This window comes from Rhinoderma darwinii, chromosome 2, assembly GCF_050947455.1.
Source record: "Rhinoderma darwinii isolate aRhiDar2 chromosome 2, aRhiDar2.hap1, whole genome shotgun sequence".
In the NCBI taxonomy this organism is placed as follows: Eukaryota; Metazoa; Chordata; class Amphibia; order Anura; family Rhinodermatidae; genus Rhinoderma; species Rhinoderma darwinii.
The window spans coordinates 105,823,876-105,835,527 of record NC_134688.1 but is presented as its reverse complement, the minus strand read 5'-3'; the positions used below and the strand labels follow the sequence as shown (position 1 = coordinate 105,835,527).

At 40.1% G+C, this 11,652-nt stretch overlaps 1 protein-coding gene across 1 annotated transcript in view; it reads right to left on the bottom strand.

Moving 5' to 3' along the window:
• Nucleotides 1-6,239, bottom strand: part of STAT6 (signal transducer and activator of transcription 6) — a 232,456-nt gene extending 226,217 nt beyond the window's left edge. The window contains exon 1 of the mRNA XM_075852010.1: nucleotides 6,003-6,239. The gene's annotated coding sequence lies outside the window, so the exon portion shown is untranslated. The remainder of the gene's footprint in view (nucleotides 1-6,002) is intronic.
• Nucleotides 6,240-11,652: the final 5,413 nt, after the last annotated feature.

Genomic DNA, 11,652 nt, shown 5'->3' with positions numbered 1-11,652 from the left:
GGTTGTTTGTGTGTGTAGGGGAGTATAAGTATTGTTCACATTGATAACTTTTTTTTTATGTTGTTGCAGATTTTGATGTACCGATTGGACTATGTCTTCGATTCTTAGATCTACGTTTTTTGCAAATTTTAATAAAATGGTTAACGATGGTTTTGTTGAGGATTTCTTATTTCAATAAAAAAAAATTGTATTTGTGTTTTTTTTTTCAAACTTTATTAGTGCCTAGATAATGGCAGTTGGCTGATTGACAGCGTCCATTATTAAGGCGGTACTTAGTGTTAGCCGGTGCAGAGGCTAGCACTAACCACCCATTATTACCCCGGTACCCACCACCACCAGGGGTGCCGGGAAGAGCTTGGTACGATCCAGTACCCGACCATCTGTTGTGATGGTCGGGCACTGGGGTGGCCGCAGGCTGGTATTATGAGGCTGGGAAGGGCCAAAAACAGTGGACCTTCCCACCCTTGTAATGCTAGGCTGCTGCTGCTGTGTTGTATCGGGCTGGTTATAAAAAAGGGGGGGACCCCCACATCGTTTTTTTTTTAAATTTAACAATACACGTTGGGTCCCCCACATTTTTAATAACCAGCCATATACAAGGCCGCAGCAGCCTGGCATTACACGGGTGGGAGGGGCCACTGGTTTAGTACATTCCCAGGCTAATAACACTGTGTTGTTTGTGGCTGGTTATGATAAATTGGGTGGGACCCCATGTCTTTTTAATAAAAATAATTAAAAAAAATGACGTGGGGTCCCCCCCCACTTTTTATAACCAGCCAGATACAACACAGCAGCAGCAGCAGCCTAGCCTTACAAGGGTGGGAAGGTCCAATAAAGCATGAAATAAAGCACCCCCAACACAACCCTCATTAACCATTTTATTGTAGAAAAAAAACGTCATCTACGTAGTCCTCGAAACCGACGTAGTCCAAACACCAAACCTGTAAAAAAAAAATATATAAAAAAAAAAGAAATAAAACATGTCGTAGGCTTAGTTTCAGTTTCATGTGTGATACTGACTGTTACACCACGTATAGAAGCCTGCCGCCAAGTTGACTTAGATACAGGGCGCCAGCAGACAGTATCATACATGGCCATACAGACATATATACAAACAGACATACATACAAACATACATACATATATACAAGCATGCACATATATACATGCAAACATACATACTAACATACACATATATACATACATACATACATACATACATGACAACATACATACATGACAACATACATACATACATACATACATGCAAACATACATACATGCACATATACACATACATACATACATACATGACAACATACATACATACATGCACATATACACATACATAAATGACAACATACATACATGCAAACATACATACATGACAACATACATACATACATGCACATATACACATACATAAATGACAGCATACATACATGCAAACATACAAACATGTAAACATACATACTAACATGCACATATATACTAACATGCACATATATACATACATGCCAACATACATACATTCCAACATACATACATACATGCACATATACACATACATACATACATGACAACATACATACATACATACATGGCAACATGCATACATACATACATGCACATATACACATACATGACAACATACATACATGCAAACATACATACATACATACATACATGCACATATACACATACATACATACATGCAAACATACATACTAACATACATACATGCAAACATACATACTAACATACACATATATACCAACATGCACATATATACTAACATGCACATATATACATACATGCCAACATACATACATGCATACATACATATACACATGGCAACATGCATACATACATACATACATACATGCATACATGCACATATACACATACATGGCAACATACATACATACATACATACATACATACATACATGCACATATACATACATACATGCACATATACACATACATACATACATACATACATACATGCCAACATACATACATGCAAACATACATACTAACATACACATATATACCAACATGCACATATATACTAACATGCACATATATACATACATGCCAACATACATGCATACATACATACATACATACATACATATACACATGACAACATACATACATGGCAACATGCATACATGCACATATACACATAAATGGCAACATACATACATACATGCACATATACATACATACATACATGCACATATACACATACATACATAAATAAACTCACCTAAGACGTTCCCACGAAGATCTGAACGGTCCCGTCACTTTTCTTCTTACTGCTCCCATTCACAATAACAGAGCGGTGGGCGCAGATGACGTAATCACGTGGGCCTGATATGATTACGTCATCTGCGCCAAAACGCATTGTTACTATGAATGCGAGCGGCGCCAAGAAGAAGGAAGATGACAAGTGACGGGACCTTTCAGAGCTCCGTAGGGACGTCTTAGGTGAGTTTATTTTTTTTATATATTTTTTGTTGTTCGCCGGGTGCTGATGCAGCACCGGTGCCGCGACTACAGATATTACATGTAGTGACAGGGTGGGGGGGGGAAGTTGGTTGCCGAAATGGGGTGAATATACTGTAGTGTAGTGTAGTGTAGTGTAGTGTAGTTGACAGTCACGGTAAGTTCGTCTGAACCGGGCTTACCATGCCCGCTTGAGACGAACATTCTCCCGATGTTGCTAGAACTACAGTATCTAGCAACATCGGGAACGCACACACTGCAGAGCGGAGCGGCTTGATTGACATCGAGCCGCTCACGCCCCTTTTTAGAAAAGATAACCAGCATTAGCTGAGTTATCAAGTGTCAAAAAAAGGTACTTAGGAAATGAATTTGTAAAAATTTTTAACAGCAAATTTTTTTAATTCATTTCCTGCTTAGAATGTCTGAAAAAAAAAAATTTTTGTTAACTTGGGAATAACCCTTTAAGAGGTTAAACAAACAGTGGATGATACATAGACTAAAGAAGTTTACTAGTTGCACCCTTATTTAAGCAAACATCCTCAAAACCACCTAAGTCACCTCACTGCACACTACGTTATATTTCATGAGTCACAAATTGTATTTCCTTAATCCCATATACACTCGGCCATATGTAAGATGCGTATTAGTGATCTGGCACACATTGAAATCCCTATGTGCCTCCAATAGCTTCTGTGATAATCGATGAGAAAAAAATGGTGGCATAATCCAAGGCATGTTGTATTGCTGGAGTATTCTATACAGGGAGAATAAGGTGCTGCACAGAATCACTATGCTGTGATATTGTGCTTTCTGTGCACCGCTGTTTAGGTCCATGCATACGGCATGGGAAATAAAATAGTCATGACCAATAAAAATGTGATCTGAACACTCTACTCGTGCTTCCTAAGCACTGCAAGCTCTATTATTGACAAAATGTACTCATTTTGATTTTCATAAATAAATATTGTATAAAAAATAGAGTAAAATAAATAAAAACATCCAAAAAAATGCATACAGGGGGCGGTAACTTAATAAAAAGATGCAACTTTACTGCATATTCTGGCTCTTAGAAAGCTTAGGAAAGCTGTGCCTAAATAACACTCCATGTACATGGCAGACGGATCCTGTAAGAAAGCACACAATTGGGACAAACTCTTGCTTTTAGTAGTAAATACATTTATTATACAATATAACAATAACTACTGGTTTGTATGCTCTGAAGAACTACTATAAAACCCCTTCAGCACATGGGTAGCCGCTGTATTAGCCCTTTTTTCTAGGGAGGGGTGATGTGCCCTCTGCACAGGTCGCACACCCCTAAGGCCGGCCCTTTTCTTTTAAAAAAAACCGCCTAAATAGAGGCCATGCAATATTTGGCCATCATCCATAAATGTGTTAAATATATATGCTGCACATATCAAACAGGTACTCTGCTGCCAAAATCAACATGTTTTGACAGCGCACAGTAAACCGTGTATTAAAATAAAACTTAATTTATATACACAAACACCTTCACACAACTTTTCATCAAACAGTGATTATAAGCAAAAATTGTATGAAAATACTACTTTGCGACTAAAATGTGTAGTCAAGCAGACCCCTTATGCAAAAAACTGTAAGATTTGAGGAGTTCATACATACCACACATCTACATTCACAGGGCGTGTGCTATGAAAAAATGTCAAAACCGCTGAAATGTACCAAATTATTTTTGCATGCAAATTAAATTGGGAATAATATAGGTATATAATTTTCCATTCCCCTATACAAACTCTAATGCTGTGATCACACATAGTGGTGAAAGAGCTTATTTGCTGCGACTTAAAAAAAATTGCGGCAAAACCATTTCATTTTGCCTCAATTCTGCGAAAAACGCAGCAAAAGACAGTTTTTTTTTTTTGCAGTTCTTAATAAAAACACATTTTTACAGTGACATGTGAACCGAGCCTAACTAACCCTAATCAATAATCGCAAGAGTGCTTCGTGCAACTTATTTGAGGTTGTGATCTGGATGCTGGTAAACATGCAGGTCGTAGAGTCAATAAACAGCCTAAGCACGTTCACACGTCCCCCCTCCTCCTCCACACGGGCTTAAATGAGAGCTGTAGATATATGCAGCTCTCACTCCAACCTGCTCTAACTCAGGCTAGACCACCGCTAGATTCTTGGCTTTAAAACCATACCTAGATCAAAGCTCTAGTAGGAGCTAGAGCCTTTAGAGTCAACTACGTATCAGATACGTCCTTGACTTTTGAAGTGCCTCCCTGCCAGGATCTTTGATATACGTCCTTGACAGGGAAAGGGTTAAAGAGCGTTTCCAATAAAATTATAAACTCAATTGAGTTTTTCATCTTTATATTTTCAAACGATCTGTCAGCTCTCCTGACTATAAAATAACATTTCTGGAGCACCTTTTCTTAAAGTTTAAAGGTTTTTCAGCCAGTAAAAATTGAAGGCCTATCCTCAGGATAGGGGGCCGGTCACATGACAAAGAATCGTATCGACATCAAAGAAGGCTGTGCAACTAGACTTCTGGTCCCCTGTCAGTGCTATAAAAATCTATGAAAAGCCCAGAATCAGCGCGACGGGGGACCGGAATGTATATTAGCGAGTGTACTCGAATACTGCAGTGAGTGCACTGCTAATACTTTTTGGTCCCCACATAACCCCATTAAACGAAAAATAAATTGTAGAGTGCTACATTGGATGCCATGTTATGGAGGTATTCTCCCTTACCGGCATTGCTTATGGGGAAGAACATCTCCGTATTACAGTGGCTTATGGAGTACCATGCGGTGACACATGGAGTGCCTACGGTTCTGTAGTATAGAGCGGCAGTGATTCTGTGTGCCCCCGTACCGGCTTCATGCACACATCTCTACCAGAGGCACAAGACCTTAATATATTTACAAATCCTAATTTTCAATATTATTTTAATGGTTACAACTTTTAGATCCTGTCTCAGTGTCACAATTAATTACTTTTGCCACAACTTCTTCTGATTTTATATACGGAGTGTAAGGCAATTTGTCAGTAAGTGTTTTGTCATGTTATACGAAGAGCTTCCTGGAATACTTTAGGGGCCATTCCAGGAAACAAGTTGTCTAAGTTCTCATTTTTCCATTGCCATTTTGTAAGGCTACTGACACCACAATGTGCTTAACATTTAATGATGTTACACTGAGGCCTAGAAACATTTCCAGACTCCAATAAGCAGCAGCTCAGTTCCCCTCACACCTTCTTTTCACTCTGCATCAACATCAGATATGTAGAATCCGGGTAACTTATGTGCACCGCTACTGACACTCGGATACTTCATCCTCCATGTCACGCCACTTCGTATTGGTGTTAACCCATGAGTGCCAGAATGGGTAAATAAACATAATTATCACATGCCAATGTTTTATAAACCACTCCTGGCAGTGACAAGACATTTCGAGCACAACCTGTGATAAAAACGTGACTAGAATTCATATTGGTAACTCTTACCTCCTCCACAGCAGAACTTTTCCTTCGACAAGCTTTCAGTTTCTCCCTTCTCGCTCTCTACGTCTTCAGGAAAACTTGATCCGAATGTTCATATGTTCTTTCCAAATTGCATTTATATCCAATAAGAGATAAAAGTCAAGAGTCTCGTGGGTAAAGTGATAACATTAAAAACTCAAAGATAATTCTCGTATTCCTCTCAGAGTTAAAATCTCTCTGCTTTCTGCTATGTATGTTTTCACTTCCTGATTTAAGTACAACATTTTGGCAGCCAGCCTGTCTTTTTTTTTTTGCTTTGGCCCTGCCCTTAAAGTTGCACAAATTTCCTCTGTCGGTATACTTGGAATGATTTCTATTCAATTTTGGTACAAAAAAAGATGCCGTTAACTAATTTTACAGTACTTCAGCTAGCAAGGCAATGACTGCATAGTGTTCTGTGTGTACTTTGTTATGCTGGTATATTTTATGAAGAATGCTACGTGTCTACTGCAACTGCTATATAAGAAATGGATGTGTTAGTAATAATGTACTCTTTACACGGTTACATTTAATCTAGCATCCAATAATCCAGAAAGTTTAATAATCTAGCACTAGCTTCCAGCATAAACCGGCATTATAATGTGGAGTATCCAAAGAGAATAACCAAATAGGCAAGGCCGATTCTAGCTTTTCTGCTGCCTGAGGCAAAAATGGAAGTGGCGCCTCCTATCCCATAAAAAAAAAAAAATCATAAGTAAGAAACAACTTGTAAAACGAAACAAAAAAAATGAAAACTGTGTAAACAAAAAAATACATTATTGAACATTATTGTTATAAACTGGAAGGTCTCATAATGTTACAGGCAATTGTGTAGTAAATACCCCTATGTTGCCCCAGCTATAAGTACTAGTAAAATGACCAGGACAAAGTGTATCTAAAATGCAAAGACAAAAATGAAACAACAATATCAGTGTTCAAACTTGTGTCAGTGTTCAAACTTGTTTCAAGGCCCCTTTAATGGCTCTTTACAGTCAGTATAGTAACGCACGCTGCACTTTACAGTCAGTATAGTAACGCACGCTGCACTTTACAGTCAGTATAGTAACTCATGCTGCACTTGCTTTCTGTCCACGTATGTTGGATCTGTACAACCAATACGTAATATTTGTAAACCGAAACTACACAGACCGGACTAGGAATAAATGTAATCATCGAGCCAGTAATATAATCTGAAAACTATTCACTACATGTTCAGGCCTTAAAGGTGTAGTCCCAAGATTAAATGTTATCCTCTCTCTACAGGATAGGAGATAACATGCTAATCAGTGGGGTTCCATTGTACCCCTGAGTTAATGACGCTGCAGTTCAAGCACACACCCTCCCGCTCCAGTTACTCAGGGGTACAAGGGACCACCATTCTAGTTATCAGTGTGGGTCCCATTGCCCGGACCCCCACCGATCAGCATGTTATGTCCTATCCTGTAGACAGTGGATAACATTTAATCTTTAACTGCAAGGGGAAAAAAAATTATATTTACAAAAAAGGCATATGGAACAGTAGCAAAGCAATATTGAATAGTACTTACGTCCCTGTATTGACTACTGGAGGCTTAATGAAATCAGGATAAAAAAAAACAATTACCCTCTCCCAATAATTTGCAATCTCCTTGACTATCTGCAAGGAGATAAGATTTTCACAAACCTAGACTTACATGGTGCTTAAAATTTTAATGTATCCGTGAAGGTGATGAGTGGAAAACTGGGTTTAACACTAGAGATGGAAACTTTGAATATCTGGTTATGCCTTTTGGTCTCAGTAATGCCCTGACTGTCTTTCAAGACCTTCTTAACAACATTTTTTTTCCCAATCTTTTATACAGCTGTGTTGTGGTATAGTTAAATGACATTCTTGTTTTCTCCCCAGATCTCTATATCCGTCGCAAGCAAGGGCATCTGGTCTTGCCACCACTTAGAGAGAAGCACCTATATGAAATGCTTGAAAAAGTCTGACTTTATTATCTCTGATCAAGGACTCCCCAAGGAGTCAAAGTCATACAATGACTTTTTGGACTTGCTAATTATCATTCCTAATTTTTTTCTCTGTTGGCACCCATCTCTGCTCTCACCAAAAAGGTCAATGTCAAATTTTAGACTACTGAAGCTGATTCTGCTTTCCTCAGCCTAAAACAAGCCTTCTACTCTGCCTTAGTTCTCCCTAGACCGAACCCCAGTTAACGCTTAATCTTGGAGATAAATTACTCCAAGAATTGAGACTTTTGCTATAAGGGGCTCATCATCCCAACACTATCTACGCTAACACAGAAATTTATTGTATCTGCAAATGGCACATTGACTAAACAATCATCAAGCATCTTGGGCATTGTTCTTCTCACGATTTAACTTCTTCCTTCCTTATTGACCAGCTGACAAAAACTTAAAGGCAGATGCCTTATGTCACTCCCTTGACCCTGAGGATCAAAATCCCGAACTTCAATTTATCATTGACAGTGTCATCAGCTGGTTCTCAACATTCTTCCAGGAAAGACTTTTGCTCATCTTAGTCAAAGAAAACTCAGGAGTTTCGTGTCCCCTCTTCAAGATGACTGGACTAGTCTTCTTTCTTGGGCCGAGTTTGTCTATAATAACCACAATGGGAAATCCACATAGTCATGACCTTTTTTCTTGGTTTATAGACAACATCCAAGAAGCCCTCTATAAATTCCAAAATTTACCAAAGTTTCAGCAGCCAATCTCTTTCAAGCGCAAGTCTTGCGCAACATATCACATATATACAGCACCAGAACAAAGCTCATACATATATACAGCAGCAGAACCATGCTCATATATCTATATATATACATATATATATATATATATATATATATATATATATATATATATATATATATATATATATATATATTAGCAGTGCAGCTACTGGACAGTGCAGAAACTATCAGCTTTTAAGCAACCAGGGAGCATGTACAGCAGAGAGGGTTTTCTCTGCTGTTGCTTGTGTGTAAAACCCAGAATAGGGCCTGGTTTGCTGGAGTGTGAAGGAGAAGGGCGGCTTCCACTCCATACAGACAGTCCGTGTCTTGGGTTGTCTGATGAGCCTAGTTAGGCTTCACCTGAGATGGCTCTTTAAATCAGTTGTGTGCTGTTCACACAGGGCTCTCAGTCTGGGGAAGACAGGCATGCTAGCATGTGAGAGTCACCACCACGTATAGTAAAGGTGTGTATGTTTTGAGGTACTGGGCACAAGGCTCAGTGTCTCTTAGTGAGGGACACTGAATGTGTTAGTTAGAGGCAGGACGGCCTAGGGTTTACCTTGTACAGTTTTGTTGTAACACTGCTTGCTGTGTTAAAGACAATAAAGATAGCTGGTTTAAACACCTATTCAATGTGTTGGAGTGAACTTTCTATGTGTGCCAACCTTCTCACCCTGGAGATGGTGATCCTGTGAGCTAAGTTGTTCCCCAAGTTGTCACTGTGTGTGTATGTGTATATATATACATATATATATATATATATATATATATATATATATATATATAGAACCAGAACCAAGCTCAGTGCATGAACCAAGTTCAATATATATATATATATATATATATATATATATATTGTACACTGTACCAGAACCAAGCGCAGTACATATATACAACTCCAGAACAAGCTCAGTACATAAATACAGCTCCAGAACAAAACTCAGTACATAAATACAGACCCAGATCAAAGCTCAGTACATAAATACAGCTCCAGAACCAAGCTCATACATATATATACAGCACAAGAACCAAGCTCAGTACATAAATACAACACCAGCGCGAATAAAGCTCAATTTAGTGCAACCCCTGCCATATAGGGTTGCACTAAAATGTATACAGCTCCCAGCATGGCCTGAACAATGGTAAGGATATGCTGGGAGATGCTGTTTCACAACAAAAAAAAATCATACCACCCATCCTCTCGATGCAGATCATACAGTGACTACAGTACTGATTAGAGGCAGAATAAACATTTACATTAAGTGACTCACAGGTGATGTCAGATTCTAGTTGCTCTTTTTCTCTTTTCTTCTCCATCCGGTCCAGACCTCTATGACTACTTCTCCCAGCCACAGCCCATTTCTGCAGTTTTCCGCTCCGATGTCTTCAGCTTCTCACTTTTCAAACATTTCTGCACCTATAAATGAAGATAAAGTTCTCATGGTGCCAGACACTGTGCCCCTAAATATAATAGCGCCATAGACTGTGTCCCACACACACGCACACACACCGTGTCCCCTGTAGATAGTGCCCTACATAGATCCCCCTGTAGATAGTGACCCCCCATAGAACCCCTGTAGATAGTACCCCACATATAGCCACCCCTGTAGATAGTACCCTACATGTAGCCACCCCTGTAGATAGTACCCCACATGTAGAGCCCCCTGTATATACTGCCCCACATATAGCCCCTCTGAAAAGTACCCCACATATAGCCCCCATGTAGAAAGTGCCCCCATGTAGCCCCCCTGTAGATAGTGCCCCACATGTAGCCCCCCTGTATATAGTGCCCCACATGTAGCTATCCCTGTAGATAATGCTCCACATATAGCCCACACCTGTAGATAGTGCCCTACATATATCTCCCCCTATAAATAGTGCTCCACATATAGCCCACCCTGTATATAGTGCCTCACATATAGCTCCCCCTATAGTGCTCCACATATAGCCCACCCCTGTATATAGTGCCTCAAATATAGCTCCCCTATAGTGCACCACATATGGCCCACCCATATCCAACAAATAGCCCGCCCCTGGAGATAGTGCCCTACATATATCTCCCCCTATTAATAGTGTTCCACATATAGCCCACCCCTGTATATAGTGCCTCACATACATATAGCTCTCTTATAGTACTCCACATAGAGCCCATCCCTGTATATAACCCCACTGTAGATAAAGCCCCCCCTGTAGATAATGCCACTCACATTTTTATTAGAATAGAAAAAAAATTTACATACTTACCTTAATCCCGTTCCCGCGCTGTTCGGTGGCAATGCAGACCTACTCTCTTCTGAGCAGGTCTGCTGGGGTTGAACAACGCAAGCGTCGCGATGACATCCTCACGTCGTTGAAAGGCACTGATTGACAGGGAAAGTCATCTCGCCGCTTGCGTTTATGAAAGGCGTGGATTGGCAGGGCAGAATGACCTTCCCTGTCAATCAGCGCCTTTCAACTAAGCAAGCAAGTAATCTCGCCGCTTGCATCGTTGAAAGACGCAGATACAATTAAAGTGCAGGAGGGGGTGGCAGCGGCTTGTTTCAATGGCGCCGCCCCCAAAGAGAGGCAGCAATTCGCCGTCATGGACGGTGCGGCCCTGGCACTCCCCCACCTTCCCTCTTAGTTGCACCCGGGGCACTCGACCCGCCTGCTCCCCCTAGCTACTCCCCTGTGTAGAGGCCAGAAGCCCTAAGTCCTTGAGAGGTGCTGCATCAGAACCTGTATCGTGTTTGACGCAGGGAGAGAAGTCATGAGCAGTGACAGAGGACCTGCTCTGTAGTTTTGGAGCCGTGGCTGTGTCTTTATGGGTTTTAAAAGTGTCAGACCCGGGAGTACGTAAATAACTATTGCCACATAATACCTGAAGATGCCGATTCTCGGCAAAAAACGTTTTTGTTTTTTTT